General features: G+C 35.9%; 1 protein-coding gene across 4 annotated transcripts in view; it reads right to left on the bottom strand.

The window, feature by feature from the left end:
* BANK1 (B cell scaffold protein with ankyrin repeats 1) overlaps positions 1-18,112 on the bottom strand; it is a 319,777-nt gene that overhangs the window by 266,577 nt on the left and 35,088 nt on the right. The window lies entirely within an intron of this gene.

Here is an 18,112-nt window from a genome sequence, read left to right as displayed (position 1 = left end):
GTAACATTGAGCATCTTTCATTGAGCATGTGCTTTCTTGTAATCTGGGTATCTTTTTTTAAAGTACCCTTTGCCCGGATTTTTCACTGGATTTTTCTTCACCCGGATTTTTACTTTTTTATTATTGTGTTTTCAGGGTTCTCTACATATTCTAGATCCAAGCCCTTTAAGATTGAATTTTCTACTTATACTTAAAATTTTCCTGCTTCTCTGCATACTGGATAATTTTTGATCTGCTGGTGGGTATTATGAACTTTATCTGTTTGTGTGCTATATTCCTACAGATATTCCTGAGCTTTGCTCTGGGATGCAGTTATGTTACTGGAAACCAGTTTCAGATTTTTAAGGCTTGCTTTTACATTTGTTATGAGTGGCCAGAATAGCCTTTCATCTATGGCTAATTTTGCCTCCACTACCGAGGCAATACTTTTCTAAGTTATCCTCCTCAGTGTTTCTTGGATTATACGGTTTTTCCACTCTTGCTGGTGGCCACAAAACTATTTCCAGCTCTGAGTGAGCTCCTGAGATGTTCCTCTGTGCCCTCGGGATGTTTCTTCGGTAGGTCTTGAGTGGCTTCCTGGCAGGCATGTCCTGATGAGCATTCAGCTGAGGATTCAAGGCGAATTGTCTGCACCTCTCCAAAGTTTCCTCTCTGTGCAGCGTTCACTGCTCCAGAACTCCACATGCTAACTTGAGATGCCCCAATCTCTCCCCCCTCCATCTCTGAACACTGGGATGCCACGACTCCACCTTGGTTACCCCTTCCTGTGTTTTGGCCTAGAATTTCTCTCCAGGTAGTAAGCAGGGGCAATTACAGGACTCACCTTACTGCTTCCTCGCTCTGAGATAATATCCCTGAACTGTCTGGTGGCCAATATCTGCAAACAGTTATTTCATATATGTCCTCCATTTTGTTTATCTGTATTGAATCCTAATTACTTTATTTGAAAATAAGGAACAGTCCAGTACATGTCTTTTTAATATTCCATGTGGCAAAATGTGTATTGCACTTCTGCTACGTATTAAAGTTCACTAGTTATTTAAAAACAACAACAAAAAAAAACAGCACCTGTGCAATTCTTTCAGTTGATGCCTAAAAAAGTCATTAGGCTCCCCCTCACTTAATCCTGCCAACATGAAACAAATTTTGTACTAGAAAGAACAACTAATAGCCAAACAATGGCTATTCAAATTTGAATACCAGCAGACATCTTGAAATTTTCAAGGAAAATTGACAATATTTGCTGGCAATGGGAAAATTTATTCTTTAAGCAAAAAAACAGAACTTTGGAAATCTTATATGCATACCATAAGATTGACAACCCCGGTACTTAATACTTTTCTGATTAGAAATCAATGGTGATATTAACAAACCTGATTTTATAGTGATATTTATCAATACTTAAAATATTTGCATTTCATTAAGCCTATATTTTCCCCAATGCCCAGTAGGAGGTGATACAATTCATGTGTGGGTAAGGGTCATTTGAAGTGCAAGACAGGCCAAAGATCTGTAATTTAATGGAGTACAAAAAGTTCACGGATAGGATTTTTAGATTCCCACTGCAAGTAAGCTTTAAGAAGCTATCACTTACAAAGTTTGAGTGTAGTATTACAAAAGAATACTGCTCTCTTTTCTAACTACATATTAGGGTGAGGAAAGGGTTTATTTACATAAAACATGTTGCCAAAGCCAGTATGAGAATTTGACTTCTATTAAACCAGATATTAAAGAGTTTCACAGAAATGTAAAGCAATGCCAGTTTTCTCACTAATTGATTTTTGTTTTTGAAAAACAGCCCTTTTACATAGAAATATGTTATTTACGTTAACATGTATTGAGTTATTATTTTTAAATGAATTGATTTTTAAAGTTCTATATTTTATTTTCTGACATAATAAAAATCCATAGATTTAACTGACATAAAAAAGCTCGTTGAGGTTCTCAAAAATTTTTAAGAATATAAAGCTGTTTTGAGAACAAAAAGTTTAAGAATTGCTAGCCTAAGATTACAGATATGAAAACATTCAATTTAAAGAAAATCTTTTAAACCACATTTAGGAAGCACTACTTGGAATAAAAGGGCCAAGGACAGAAATCTGAGAGAGATATTCACCTTTTTACGGTCGATCAACCTCTATACATCTAATCTGTCCTTGGGACTTGTATATTTTATCCTAGAAACATCTTTCCAATTTGTTCTCTAGAATCCTGTTAATGCCTTAATTCAGGCTCTCAATCGTTTCTCTTCAGTATCACTGCAGTATCTTCCTTGTCCACTCATTATAGCCATTATCTGTCAGAGAAACCCTTCTCAAACTATTGTCTACTTATATTTTATCATTTAAGACAGGTCTGAAACTGGTGCCTTTAAGTTAAAATTCAAACTCCATAAAACTATGAAAAAAATCCCTTCAGATTGCATCTAGCTCAGGCTAGCTCTCCAGTCTCTTTATACAAGAACACCTAGGGGTGCCTGGGTGGCTCATTTGGTTAAGCGTCTGACTTCAGGTCAGGTCATAAGCTCGCAGTTCCTGAGTTCAAGCCCTGCAACGGGCTCTATGCTGAGAGCTCAGAGCCTGAAGCCTGCTTCAGATTCTGTGTCTCCCTCTCCCGCTCACGCTCTGTCTCTGTTTCTCTCTCTCTCAAAAATAAGCAAACATTAAAAAAAACTTAAAAAAGAATGCCTACACATGAATTATTGTCATTTAAAGCTGCACAGTTTTCTCAGCGAAACAGATTTGCCTTAGCATCAGAGTATTTGTCCATGTTGTCACATAAACCCAGAATGAAAGAGTTTAAATAAATAAAAGCAAGTAATTAAGCCTTCCTTGAGTCATTTTTTATTACTTTGTATTTATGAGTTATAGATATTTCTATAAATAGGTGACCAGACAATTGTTTACCAGATTAGAAAGAAAACCACTGAGAATCACTGATACTCAGTGGTTATCAATTGATACTCAATGGTTTTCTTTCTAATCTGGTAAACAATTGTGCAAGAGCAGAACTGACCAGAAATAATCTGAATCGGATTTTTACATAGCTGAAAAATAATCACCCAAGTAATATTTACACTGTCTGATCATTGCAATTGACTGGAGATTTAAAGAAAGTTGTAATGGACTGAAGTAATGAACTTCATTGTTACTATTCATGTAATCTAGTTACAGTCTAAGAGTTTATGAATTTATCTACAACATTCTTTTTTAACTATACTTTCCTTTCATCATACATCCTCTCATGCCCCAACCCCCTCATAACTCACTAAATTGGAGGAGAGTGCATTAGGACGAAGAACACTCAGGGCACCTAAGTGGCTCAGTCAGTTGAGCATCCGACTTTGGTTTAGGTCATAATCTCGCAGCTTGTGAGTCTGAGCCTCACATTGGGCTTGCTGCTGTCAGCCTATCATCGCAGAGCCCACTTCAGATCCTCTGTCCCCCTCTCTCTGTCCCTGCCCTGCTTGCGCTCTCTCAAAAATAAATATTAAATAAATAAATTGGTAGAAAGAAAAACTCAATAAAGCCAAAGGTAGGTTTTATGCCACATTTCCCTAAACACATCTGACCAAAGGTCAGCACACAGAAAATGCATAGTTACTGGACATCTTTTCTACTATAAAACACCATGGTTTCTCACACAGTAAGGTCCCCCAAAGGTATCCCCAGGGTAGAAATTTGCAAAAGAACCATAATACAAATGTTTCCACTTAATTAATGTACCATACCACACTTCTTTCCAATTTGCTATTATTGTAAATCAGTAAGTTTTCTTCCACTCTAAAGTCCACTATGGAAAAACCAGTATCTTCTTTGATTTGAGTCTATATTCAACTTCCTATTGCAGTGTCATGAATGCCCACAAAACATGAAAATTAATTAAATCACATTTTTCCTACAATGAAATTATATCTTTTATGACTAACAGATGATGGGAAAAGCAGAAAATAGTCATTATTTATAAAATATTTTTCTCTCCAGTTAAAGAACCATAATTGGCTTATTTTGAAGTATTGATTAAATCTCAATTATTTCTAAGAAATCCCTTCCTTATATATGTTTAAGTATAACTTCCTATTTCATTGGAAGTTTTTAAAAGAATTTTTATTTCTGGCATTTTAGATTCCCTTAAAAACATTTTCCCTCTCAAACTGAAATGTGTACAAATTTTACGCCAACAATCTACTGAGGCTTTATGGATTTTTAATTTGTGAGTGGACTGTGACAATGAAAATAAAACATCTAGAGGTAAAACAGAGAAAAGGCCATTTTGGCTACTTGGTTCAAAGTCCTCTGGAGGCCACTTCTCAAGATGCATGTCAGAAATGTTATATTAGCTGAAATTTCTAATTGTTCACAGTCCTTGTTATACTCGTAAGTGATAACAATTCTTGTTTCAAAATATAATAAGTATTTCTAGTAAGCTGTTTACAGAAATGTAACAAACTAGAAATTCACAAGTACCCATCTCTATACATCAAACCTAAAATACCCCAAAATAATATTAATAACAACAATAATCTTTCATTCATGAATGACTGAAGGTAAAGTAAGAAAATATCCAGGGGCCAAATAGTAAAGAGATAAAAATTCATGGTGTTAAAGGAATACATTGGAACCCATATTTGCTCTGAGTTTTTCTGCTGATCCCTAGTACTGCTGGGTTTTAAGGAGCTCCATACTCACTGAAGGGGAGAAAAAGTCAGGGCATGAACAGAGTGAGAGATCAGACCAGAAATCTCTTTATAAACTGGGGCACGAAAACCTGCAAAAGGAAATTTTCTTTCTCAGCCTTGGCTCAGGGTGGAATTAAAATGCAGAAAGACTGCTTCTTAAGATTTCCCAAGCTATAAGCATTCACATAGGTTTAGGATCTGGATAGATTCTACCCAAAAAACTGCCAAAAAACCTGCAAGCCAAAAATTTGGTTTAAAGTGGTCCCAGGTGGAAATTCAAGTTCCTGGCAGAAAGAGACCTAAATCCTTTCTTTAGCAAAATACATTAAAATCAGGCCTCAAAGGATTTCCATAGATAAAGTTGCATGTTACATCAATTACAATGAAAAAAAAATTACTTAAATGGTATTAGAGAACCAGGCCAGCAATCCACATATTACTATTTCCAGGAAAAGAATATAAATAAGTGTTAATATAGTGGAAGAAATAAAAAAAGAAAATGAGGCTGTGGTGAAACCAAAGATTATTAGGATGGGCTAGGCTTTGATAAAACACCCAAATGGAACTCTTAGAGATAAAATATGTAATGGCATGTAATAACTGAATTTAGAAAATTATGAGAAATTTCAAAGGCAGATGAGAAATGGCTGAGATATTTGATATCCAAAAGACAAATCTGAAGAAACTAAGTAAAATGAAGCAAGATGGACAGAGGGAAGACAGATGTGGCTGGGTGATTAAGAGACACACAGCACAAGAAAGCTGCACATGTGCTTCATTAGGGTCCCAGGAGACAATGAAAGAATGGAGACAGGAACGATCTTAAAAACTCTTAACGGCTGAACATTTTCCAGATTATGGAAAGACATGGAATTTCAGATCTAAGAAGCTCAATTACATACAGGATAAATACAATTATTAAATATCTAGGGCACATCATTATAAACTAAGAAACTCAGATACAATGAGAAGATATTAATAGTTGTTAATGAAAAAAAATAGACTGCCTACAGAAGAATGAAGAATGGATATGATATAACAAACTTCTAAACAGCAACACGGATGTGAGAAGAGAAGAATGTTTTTAAGAACTGAGAAAAAACAACTCTTATATCCCCTGAGGCTATCTCCAATTATGATGCAAATAATGATAGTTTGCACAAACTGAAATCGAGATTTAATTTATTTATTACCAAAAGAGATCGCTAAAGAAAATCTTTAAAGATATACTTCCTGAGGGAAAAAAAATGATCCCAGGAAGAGAGTTTGAGATGCAAGAAACAACAGTATTCAAAGAGAACTGTAAATATGTGGCTTAAGTTAAACAAGCATTGATTCTATAAATATAAAATGTGGAAAAAGAATCATCATCCTGTAAAGGTGAAAAAGAGATGATTAAAGCATTACTAAAGGCCTTTTAATTTTTCAGTACGAAGGAAATATAACAATTAAAGATAATAGTTAATAATTACAGATAATTATTAATAATAATTTAAATCTAGTTTAAGTAAACATCTTAAAATTTCTAGGATATCACTGAAAGACTAAAGTAGCAAGCCAATGGAATGGGGAAGGACTCAAGCTAAAAGAAGGCAAAAAAAAGATTAAGGAAAAGAGAAACATTAAAAACTGGAACACATAAAAAACAATAAATGACAGAATTAAATTCACATACATCAGGTATCATAATATATATAAATTAAATTATACATTAAAAGATTAAGAAGCTAAGACTGAATTTAAAAAATCCAGCTATGTACTATTTATAAAATATACACCTAATCTATAAAGACAGAGCAAAGATATAAAGACAACTCAAAATAAAAGAATTTAAAAAGACATACTGTACAAATAACAAGCTTAATCCAATGGCCAGAAATTACCTTGCACACCAAATATAGAGATAAGTGTTCTTTTCAAGCACATGTGGCATATTTTAAAAATCAGTCAAAAAGTAGGCCATAAATAGACCTTAATAAATTTCAAACTACCTGACTAATATAGACTGCATTCTCTGACCATACAACAAAATTTAGAAATCAACACCAAAAAGATAAATTAAAGCCTATACTTCTGAAGAAGAAATCAAAATAGAATTAGAAAATAGGTAGAACTGAATAATATTGAAAAGAGTTGTAAGAACCTGTTGGAGAAATTATAGCCTGAAATGTTTATTGTAAAAAGGAAAAACAGAAAGGTTCCATGCCCATGAGCTAAGCATTTATAAAATTCAAAAAAAAGCAGAAGAAAATAAATATCAAATGGAATACGAAAATAACAAAAATAGAAAAATATACAATAGAAAAATAATTTAATGTAAAGGTTGTCTTTTGAAAGGACAAAAGACACTGAATAACTGATAAGCTCAATTGATATTTAAAAAATAAGACAAATGATCTTAAAAATTAAAAAAAAAATGCAATTTCATATAGAGTAGATATAAAAAATAAAGGAATGGTATAAGCAATTTTAAACAGAGAAATGTGAAAACAAATGAAATCAGCAAATTCCTAGAGAAATAAAACAACAAAAGTGACTCAAATAGAAAACCTGAGTGGATCCAAAACTCTTAAATATATTCAGCTGAAACATTCAAAGAACAGGTAATTCACAATGGAAAACATAATTTGGAGGCCAGCCTCATACTACATACAGAATTAATTCCAGATGGATGTTAGACTTTAACGAGAAAGTCAAAAGGTTCAAATTTTTAGAAGATATTTCTATGACCTAAGAGAAGCAAAGATTTCTTAGACAGGATATAATAAATAGTAAGCTAAAAAAAATATTTACACACTTAACTATATTAAGAGCATGTTTATCACAACTGTTAAAAACTAAGTTAAAAATTGAAGCCCCGAACTCAAACTTTGAGAAGATATATGTAAAATATATAACAAATATGTCTTAAAGTATCATATAAAGCATTTTTACAAAGAAAAAAAAAGGTGGGTAAAAAGACACAAGGAAGCACCTCCTAAAACAAAATTGGACACTGATTATATGAAAAACATAAATATGTAAATATAAGAAAAATGCCCATTAATAATCAAGAAAGTATAAATTAAATATATAATAAAATATACTTTCACACTCACTATATTGCAAAAATAAAAATTCAGGAAGTACCAAGTATTGGAAAGAATGGAAGCACTGGGAGCTCTTATATTTCTATCAAGTAAACTGGTACAATAGTCCTGGAAAGACAATTTACATTAACTATTATATGCACAGATCCTGTGACCCAGCAATGCTCTTCCCAGACAGATGTCCCCAAACTAACACAGTGCACCAGGATTGCAACTGCATCAATTAAAGACAAAACCAAAAAGCTCTGTAAATAGTTACAATTTTTTTTTAAGTTTATTTATTTTGAGAGACAGAGCGTGCACACAGGGACAGAGAGAAAGAGAATCCCAAGCAGGCTCTGAATTGTCAGCACAGAGCCCGATGAGGGGCTTGATCTCACAGACCTGTGAAACCACGACCTGAACCGAAATCAAGAGTTGGATGCTTAACCGACTAAAGCACTCAGGTGCCCCAACTAGTTACCATTTACATGAATAGTAAGGCTGATAGATAAAATGGGGTGCATTCTAATTATGGGGCAATGGAAGTAACTGAACTATATATACATCAACATGGATAGGTCTCAAAAAACATAATACTGAGTCAGAAAAGAGTTAATATAATATGTTTTCATTAGTATAAAGTAAAAACCCAAAATATATACAGATAATATACTTCACAGATAAATACATATGCGGTAAAATTATAAACTAACCAAAACAAAAACTATAAAAGGAAAGTACAGAATGGTGGTTATCTAAGAAAATGGGGAAAGAGAAAAGATGATAGGGGAGGGGTCTCCAGAGAGTTCAAGGGAGTTGGTAACATTCTATATCTTCAGATGAAGGTGAGCCTGCAGGTGTGTGATTTTTAAATTTCTCTATAAAATGCTTATACATACATACTATGCTATGTATGCACCTTAGGGTACAAGAAAAGAATTTCAAAAATAATTTTTTCATACCAGTAAAAATGATCCGCAGTCGTGATTCAAAGCAAACATTACTTTCTAGAGTAATGAGGTAAATCATAATTGTGTACACATTTATAAAATCAACATAAATGAGTTCCTTTTCTAAAAGAAAATTTGGAAACTTTCAAACAACAAAGGAGAGATACCGATTTAAAACACATAATGCCACTATTTCTAACTCTTTGAGCAGTGTCTTGTTATCCATCTACTGAGATTATATTCATGAGAAAATTGGTCCAGATCAGTGGTTCTTAAAGTTCAGGGTACACCAGCCACAGAAGAACTCATTTGATATTTATTCCCAAAACCTCTGCTCTCTGTTTTCACAACACACTCCCAGAGCTGTAATTCATTCAGTAGGACTAGCATTGTGCCAGGTATTAGAAATTCTGGCAAGCCCCCTTCCCACTCCTTGAATAGTCTGATTGAGATGGATAGAGACTCACATAGGGAATAATGATTTGTGTTCATTCTTCTTGCTATTATATAAAGTTGGAACAGTGTAGGAAGGCTTCCTATACTTACTTCGTGTAACAATACAGGAAGACTTCCATTACTTCATAAAACTAGCAAATTTAATTTACCATTCGTGAGTCCCCTTTACTCTTAAAAAATATTTCAACTTTGAAAATTACAAACATTTAATAAACTAAGAGTAGGGGCACCTGGGTGGCTCAGTTGGTTAAGCGACCGACTTCGGCTCAGGTCATGATCTCGCAGTCCGTGAGTTCAAGCCCCGGGTCAGGCTCTGTGCTGACAGCTCAGAGCCTGGAGCCTGCTTCAGTTTCTGTGTGTCCCTCTCTCTCTGACCCTCCCCCATTCATGCTCTGTCTCTCTCTGTCTCAAAAATAAATAAAACATTAAAAAAAAATTAAAAAAAAACTAAGAGTAGTTTTATTTCATTCACTTTATTAGAGAAAGCCCAAACCCATCAAATTATAAAAACGAACAACTAGAACCACCAGAAAACGGGATTTCTATTTGTTTTTAACATGTATATACTTTCCTTCATATTTACCACATCTAGCTAGTGAGAAAAACAAACCCAATTATCTAAATGGAAGTTACCAGAAAGAGAAATGTCACATCTCTCCGGACTTCTCCTTCCCACTCCATGCTGGTGTTTTTTTTCTGAGCTTGGTCTCAGGCTTCACCTGCTGATCAACCTGGGCCCTCTAAAGGAGTAGGTGCAAATCCTGAGGTACATGAAGCTGTTCTTTGTTATTAGCCTTGGTGACTTAAATCAATGCTCCTCTTCCTAGTTCAACCTACTTCCTCAATTTCCACTTGTTTTCTGTTTCCTGAACTTTAACCCCTCCTAGATTGTTTACTGTTTACCTGGTATCTGACCCACTTCTTTCCTTGCCATTCTTTTTAACCTTGGGTTTTCCATTCACTACTCTGATCTCTGCTTCTTGCCCAATCATGAACACCTTGCCCTTTATGTATCATCCTAGAGCACTCCTGTCTGTCCCAACCTCCTTCTCTCCCCCACTCGCAGCCTCCCTTCCCTCTCCTCCTTCTCCCACATTTCACCTCTACCCTTCCTCCCACCTTTCCTCCCTCCCTCTCATTTTATATATAGAAAAAAAAGTAATAAAATCAGCTTCCATTTATTGAGCACTGATTCTTTGGCAGAGACTCTTTAAAGCTCTTTTTGTGTATTAAATAATTTAATCCACATAATAATATCAGATGAAAGTATTATTACTTAAGTCAGCTCTCTGCTACACCTATTATTCTGGGCTCAGAGGCAGGGAGTAGGATTTCTGTGTGAAATATATCTATTTAAAATTTGTTTAACAGAAAAAAAATAAATTTCTCTTTTGAACATTAGCTTATACAGGACATTTTGGGGAGAAACTCATTGTAAGTTGATGATTCCTAGTCATCACCTAATGTTTTTGAACCACGCAATTTTTACAACAAACCAGAGTATAAGACACAAGGCATGGTACTTGACATAAGGGATAAAGTAGAGGGAAAAATAAGACTAATAAACAATACAGAGTGAACATGACTTCTCATGCCTCATGCCAGATGATTCTTCCTTTCCCACAGTTAAGAATGGCAGGAGAATGCTGTATCATTACATATGACATAGACATTTAGAGTCTCCGTGGATGCCAACCACAGGATAATTAGGTCTAAATTCACAGTCCATGCACTGAACTATGTCTTCCAAAAAGCATCACTTCTCAAAGCTGCACAAGTGTCCGCACATAGAACAAGAATGTGCTTACTCCGCTTTTTGTTCATTTCTTAGAACTATAGATATGCATAGTAAATAACTCAGGGTAACTAACCAATGATCATACACACATACACATACACAGATACATGTCTGTGTAAACAGACGCATACGCCTATACGTGTGTGTGTATTTCTGTACGTATATGTACGTATATATCTGTGTGTGTATATATGCCGATTGACATCCTGCCATATTACCCCTACTTCAATGTGTTCTTCCTTAAAAAGGAGATATTCTTTTATGTAACCACAACATAATTTCAACATCTGAGAAGTGAACATCCTACAACACTACTAATACACAGTCGATAATCACATTTCATCAATTGTCCCAGTAATTTCCTAGTCTAGCATCCAATTCAAAATTATTCATTGTGTGTAGTTTTCATATAACTTTAGATTCCTTTAATTTGGAGCAATAATCCATCTTCTCTATTAATTTCTTAACCTTAGCATTTTTGAAGAGTACAAAAAAATTATTCTGTGGAATCTTTTAGTTTGAGTTTGTCTGACATTTTCGTCATGATTAGATTCAGGTTATGTATTCTTGGCAAGAATACTGCAGTAAACCTTTTCATAATTATCAAAGAGAAAAGCCCAACTGTACCAATAAACAGTTATAAACCTGCACTTAAAAAGCGAAATTTGTACTCTTCTGTTGTTGTTGTTGTTGTTGTTGCTGTTTAGAAAGCTGAAATGTTTTAAAAACAAAGTTACCAGCATTACATTTTTAAACTTGAAGGAGACGAAAAGGAATTGTCAAAAATAATTACGAAGAATTGAGAGTCATAAGTAAACGATAAATTTTTAATAGAATTAGAGATGAGGAAAATATTTTTCAAGCAGAAGGGATCTGAGATGAATTCACTGATAAAGCAGCTTTTCAGTTGACCTTGAAGAACCGCTGGGATTTCAACTGAAAATACGGGGGTGGGGAGGTGAGCCAGATAAAGAAGGCAGCATAAGAACAATGGGAGGGAGGTGGGACTAGGAGGCGATGCATCAACAGGAGGTGATGCAATTACCCTAGTGTACAGCATGTGTCTACACCAACAGTAAGGGCAGAAGTGGTCTGGATGTCTATGCTGGAGCCATGCCCTCAGAGAGCTGAAAGATCAGCAAAAAAGGATGGACTTCGTTTGAAGGGCCGTGAGACCTCACTGACCAGAGAACCAGAGCTCTTACAGCAGGACGTGGCTCAAACGGGGGGAAAGAAAAACAAATGCTTCTGCATAGTTTGTTTCTAGTGGGTTGCCCTTGTTCTTATTTTGTTTTTCCAGTAACTTCACTGTTAACATTGCTATTCTTAATTTTAGGCTTCTTCTTTAGGTTTAATGAAGCCAGACATCAGATCCTTGGTTTGGGAATATGATAACAAAATTAAAATGTGAAGGTTCGTCATGAAAGAATTAGCAGGTTTCCCACTGCTATTACATCTACCATTTGACAATGAAGAAAGTGAGATAAACATGAAATATTGAAATAGGAAATGTTAGGCAGGAAGCTAGGCATGAGCGACCTAAGGTGGATGGACCTTAGATGTCCCCAACCGAGGACTGCCCAGGGAACACCCCACTGCACCCATCTAGCAGTCCCTTTACAGTTACAGCATCCCAGCAGAAGAGTTAAGTTCCTTGTGCTTGTTGCACTTGTGCACAAAGCAGCCCCTGGTCCTTACTCGACCGGGGTCTCTAGAATAAAAATAATGTTGCCGTTGCCTATCCTGTGCAGGCATTTTGAATACATCTTGCAAAAAAGACATGCTTAGTTGGCTAATTATATAATCCAGGCCTGTCACTCCAGTGTTATGACCCTAGGACCCACCCCAAAGAAAAAGTTAGTATAAGCCCATACCCCAGAGTTTCCAGGGTCTTTGTCTCTCTTGATTGGCCTTCTCCCTTAGAATATACTTTAATAAAACTTTGCTTTACTTTCGTTTCACTGTTCTGTAATTCTTTACCGTGGCAGCAAAAAGAACAGAGGCTTCTTTCCTTTTCCATCTCACTCTCAGTAACAAAACAAGTAGGAAACATACATTTTCATATGTATATGAAAATATGATAAAAATAAAGCTTGGAGAACACTGACTCAACCATCAGAACAAACTGCAGGGCATGGAAGAGTCCAAAGGCAAAAGATGTCACGATAATAAACAAAGAGCAAGGGAGGAAAGAGACCCAATAAATGTGCCATGATCACAGAAATTACTAATGATTTTTTAAGAGGAAGATCTATAAATAATAAAGTACATGATGGTACACCAAAACACTTTCTTTTTTAAGAGAGAGAGAGAGAGTCGGGAAGAAGCAGAGAGAGAGAGAGAGACAGAGAGAGAGAGTATCCCAAGCAGGCTCTGTGCTGTCAGCACATAGCCCAATGCAGGGCTCAATCTCATGAACCCTGAGATCATGACCTGAGCTAAAATCAAGAGTCGGAATCTTGACTGTCTGAGCCACCCAGGCGACCCTCAAAAATGTTAGTTTTTCTTATGTAAATTTGAGATTACATAATTTATATTCTATATAAACAATGCTATATGAAACCTATATATGTAGAAAGACTAGATGGAGGAAATGAGGCAAAGATCAAAAAATTAAAAAAGAAATAGAAGACCTATAAAGGAAGAAATATGGTCAAAGTGGTTGTATCACACACAAAAATGTAGAAAACACATACTGGTTTGTATTACTTGCAGTCTGGGAATTAAGAAGACAGGAAATTTAACTTTCTTAATTCCTAAAAGGAAATAAAATACTCAGATTAACCATAAATTACTATATCTTTTTTTCGTCTTTTTTAATATTAAAAACTTTTCTCTGGAGCCCTGATTAATTATAAAATATCCTTCTTTTTCAATAAGTTTTATAAAATCTCCTCTGGTTTTTCCTTATGTGAATATATTAGAACATTTAATTATTTCCACGACTTTCTGGCTTTTTTATTATTCTCTTTATCATGTCTCTGAATAGTAAATTTCCTTTTGTCTTTGTATTATTTCTCTACGGGACAGAGAGTTGTAGGAAAAGGACAATAAAAATTGAAATCCACACCTTTATCTTATTTCACCTATTTTTTGAAACTAGACTATATGAAAATATGATAAAATAAATCTTTGAGAGCACGGGCTCAACTATTGGAACAAACCGCAGGGCCTGAAAGAGTCTAAAGGTAAAAGGTAATCACAACAAAGAACAAAGAGCAACACTCAACACCAACAGCAATATGGAACAAAATAGTTTAGCAGTTAAACTGTGTATGAAAACAAATTTATTACTGCCTAAACCGTAGCATTTATCACCAGTTTTGTCAAAGGACACAACCTACACATAAAAGTTCTTTTATGCATGGTTTGCAATTGTTTATGGATCTACATTCTGGTTGCATGCTTGTAGTTCAGACAAATTTATCATCTTGGAATGTATTTTCCCACACAACTTTTTGTGTTTTCCATTTGGTAGGTGCATCTAAGTTACTTTAAGAAATCAGAGTCTAAAACTTGAATATGGGGAAACGAGAGCTTCAAAATGAGTGTCTTCAAAACAGTCCTGCGTTGTCCATAAAGTGTAAGCTTTTCCCCTATCAGATATCAATAGAAATGTAATTTGAAGATAGAGCAGAACACCATTGACATAGCCACCCAAAGGTACTCACCATAAAATAAAATAAGTAAAACGGCAAAAAGATACTCTTCAATATTTTTACCTAGCAGTAACATCGTAATTTAAGTGGTCAAAACAACCTGAGTTCTTCCAGGAAATGGAAACGATGGCTGTGCAGAACCACACAAAATTTTTGCCACCAATTTTTAGTGCTCCTCTGTCTCAGGGCATAAAATCACTTGCACTTTATGTGCATCATTGTCATTGTTTCCATAATTTCCAACTGTAACATTTTCCCTTTACAACCAAAAAAAAAAACCCCACCACAATGTACCTGGGGAGTACTAAAAAAAGAAGAAAAAAAAAAAACAACAGAGATCATAAGAGAGTTGAGGACTGCCAATTTGAAAATTGTCGTGCCGAGTCAACATTTCCCCCTTTTTAGTCCTGGAAATCATTCCAAAACATAGAGAATGAAAAACAATTATGCAAATACCCTATTTATTAAAAATGGGGAAACAGTGAAATCCTAGACCTCCAGATTAATGCGATGGTTCCCAAATCAGTGGTGACTGAGCGAAAGGGTGTGCAGGAGGAAATAAGGAAAAGAAACCTTGAAGAAATAATCCAGAAGCTGCAGGTTTCAAAAAGAGCTAACGAACACAACCTTCCTTAAGGCCACAGGAGCCATGCCTCTTTATATTGTGGCCATCATGCAGCAGTGTCAGGTAGAAGCATCTGTGGAAGCAGTACGATGCCGAAAAAGCAGAGAAAGTGAGGCTAAGTGAGGAATTGTACAGAAAAGACAGATTCATAAAAGCAGTCTGTGTCTGTGGAAACAGAGAAGTGAAGTCTTTCATCGTATGTGGGAGAAACAGAACAAAACAAACAACAAGACCACACTGCCTGTCTCCTTTGGCTACACCAAGTAAAACTCACTCAGTTCGGTGATGCAGAAGTGAAAGTGGACCCCGCTGGATCTATATAAAGATACCACAAGAACAAGAGAGAGGGGTGGGGAGTGGGGGAGTGCGGGTGGGTGGGGCAGAAAACCAGTGGCATACAGGGAAGCACACACTAAAAATATGTCACCATAAAAGAAGCTAAAAATTGTGGCCAAATACCTCGCCATGGATTTTTTTTAAATGCACAGCAATGCATAGTAATGTATAGCAAGCACCTTTTTCAAGCAATTATATCAGGCAAAAATGCAAGGTGGCAAGGTGAGGTTGGCAGTACAAGAACAAGGGATGAATTATAAGCCTCCAGTCCTCAACCAAATGGCATAATGGAAACAAGTAAAAGCACCATAAAAATGAAGGAGAAATTGGAGGAATACAGGGGAAGAGAGAGTCCTGAAAGCATAAGAAGGTAGCAAAGACTGAAGTGGGAGACACAAACTAAGTAAATATATATTAATAATAAATGAAAAAGAATTAGAGAAAAATTGTAGAGTGCAACACAGATAACGTAAACCCAACATACATATAAAAGGAATCCCCCAAAAAGAAAATAATAATAAAATAGTGCAAATAATATCATAATAGTGCAAAGATTTAAAGATGTAAGTCAAGAGGGGTGCCTGGATGGCTCAGTCGGTTGGGTGTCTGACTTCAGCTCAGGTCATGACCTCATGGTTCGTGGGTTTGAACCCTGCATCTGGCTCTGTGCTGACAGCTCAGAGCCTGCAGCCTGCTTCAGATTCTGTCTCCGGCACTCTTTGCCCCTCTCCCACTTGGGCTCTGTCTCTCTGTCTCTAAAATGAATAAACATTAAAAAAAATTTTTTTTAAAGGCATAAGTCAAGACCACTTGAATCTCCATCTTGGGTGAAAGACCAAAACAAAACAAAACAAAAAAAACAAAAACAAAAACAAAAATAACCATGTCCCTGGGTAAAATAGTTCTGAACAGTCAGCACTAGGATAAAATTCTAGTGAAAATCTCTAGGCTTCAGATATAAATTAATAATTACTTATTTAGTCAGGTAAATAAGAATTCTCTAAACTCTGCAATGCTAAAAAAAAAAAAAAGATGAGCGACATGGTCCTCAGCCAAACAACACTCCAAGAAACAAACATGCAAGAATTCTGAACATGCAAGATTGCAGAAACGTTGCTCCAAGGGCCCTTCCTCAGGAATCTCTGAGGGGTGACTTTCATACAACAAGATGATTTAAAAAATAATAACAAACGAGCCAGCAATGTAAGCTTCTGTTGAAAACAAATCTTCCCCCAGTGGACAGTGGAACCATCAGATGACTTAGCTCCGGGCGGCTGGACTGCAACCTTACAGGATACCCCGATCCACAACCTCCCCGCTAAGCAGCATCTAGATTCCTTAACTGTAGAAACTGTGACACAATCATCATTTGCTGTTTTAGGTTGCTGAATCTTAGGGTAATTTATTATGCAACAATAGCTAACTATAAAACAAGGCTTAGAAACTACTGATTTGAAGAGGATGGAATGTAGAAAATAGGAAGAGGATTTTGTTTTCCTTAAATTAATGTTTATTTTGAGAGAGAGAGAGAGAGAGAGAGAGAGAGAGACAGCACAAGCAGGGGAGGGGCAGAGAGAGCGGGAGAGGTAGAAAAGGGCAGCGAGGGGACATCAGTGATTTCATCAAAAGTGACAATGAGGGAGCCATAGATATCACAGCAAGAAACCACAGCGGGTGGACCACCACAAGTAGGAGCTTGAAGAGAGGACACATTGGTCTCAGTAAGGAGCAGCAGGTGACACGTCCCAGTGAATGAGGGGAACTCCAAACAACCCGGAAATGTGCCCCAAGAAGAAGAGGCAACACTTAATATTTGATATGATCAATAGAAAATAAGAACCCCACCTCTTCCCTGTGCAAGAGGGAACCAGTGCTACAACACTGGGGACAAAAGGCAAAACACACCTTGAGAAAACCAGGAATGCAGCTGACCCAGCACCGCGTCCAGCTCTCACCCAGGCTGGGACAGAAGAGACAGGGGGGAGGGACAAACTTTAACATTAGACAGCTTCACAGTTTTGACTATTACATGGAATAGTAATTAATTATGTAATTAATGTAATTAATTAATGGAGGGGAACCTTGTGTTCTGCTTTTTAACATGTGGCTATGTGATGAAAACTAAATTTTAAATTTAAAACTAATAAAAGAAATAGTATTTCATACCATAGTAATAGATATCATACAGTTATCAGCACAACAGGAGATCTGTAATTCTAAAGCAGACCTTCAAGGCCTGGACGGCTACTTACTGGTAACAGTACTAGGGTAGATATTAACTCAAGCGTCAGCAGTTAAATAAGAAACCAGCTTCTAGAACCAAACTGACATATAGTATAGCATACCATATTTATTCTACCAAGTATGATCGCATACAGGTTACCCTAAGGAATATATTTATAAACCATTTTAGAACAACTGATAAGACTTGATTGGGATATAGCTAAAAAAAAAAAAAAAAAAAAAAAGGTGGGAAGAGACACCTGGGTGGCTCAGTTGGTGAAGCGTCCAACTTCAGATCAGGTCATGATCTTCCAGT

This window comes from Panthera uncia, chromosome B1 (assembly GCF_023721935.1).
Source record: "Panthera uncia isolate 11264 chromosome B1, Puncia_PCG_1.0, whole genome shotgun sequence".
Lineage (NCBI taxonomy): Eukaryota > Metazoa > Chordata > Mammalia > Carnivora > Felidae > Panthera > Panthera uncia.
The sequence above is the reverse complement of the archived record's forward strand: the minus strand, read 5'-3'. Positions and strand labels throughout refer to the sequence as shown.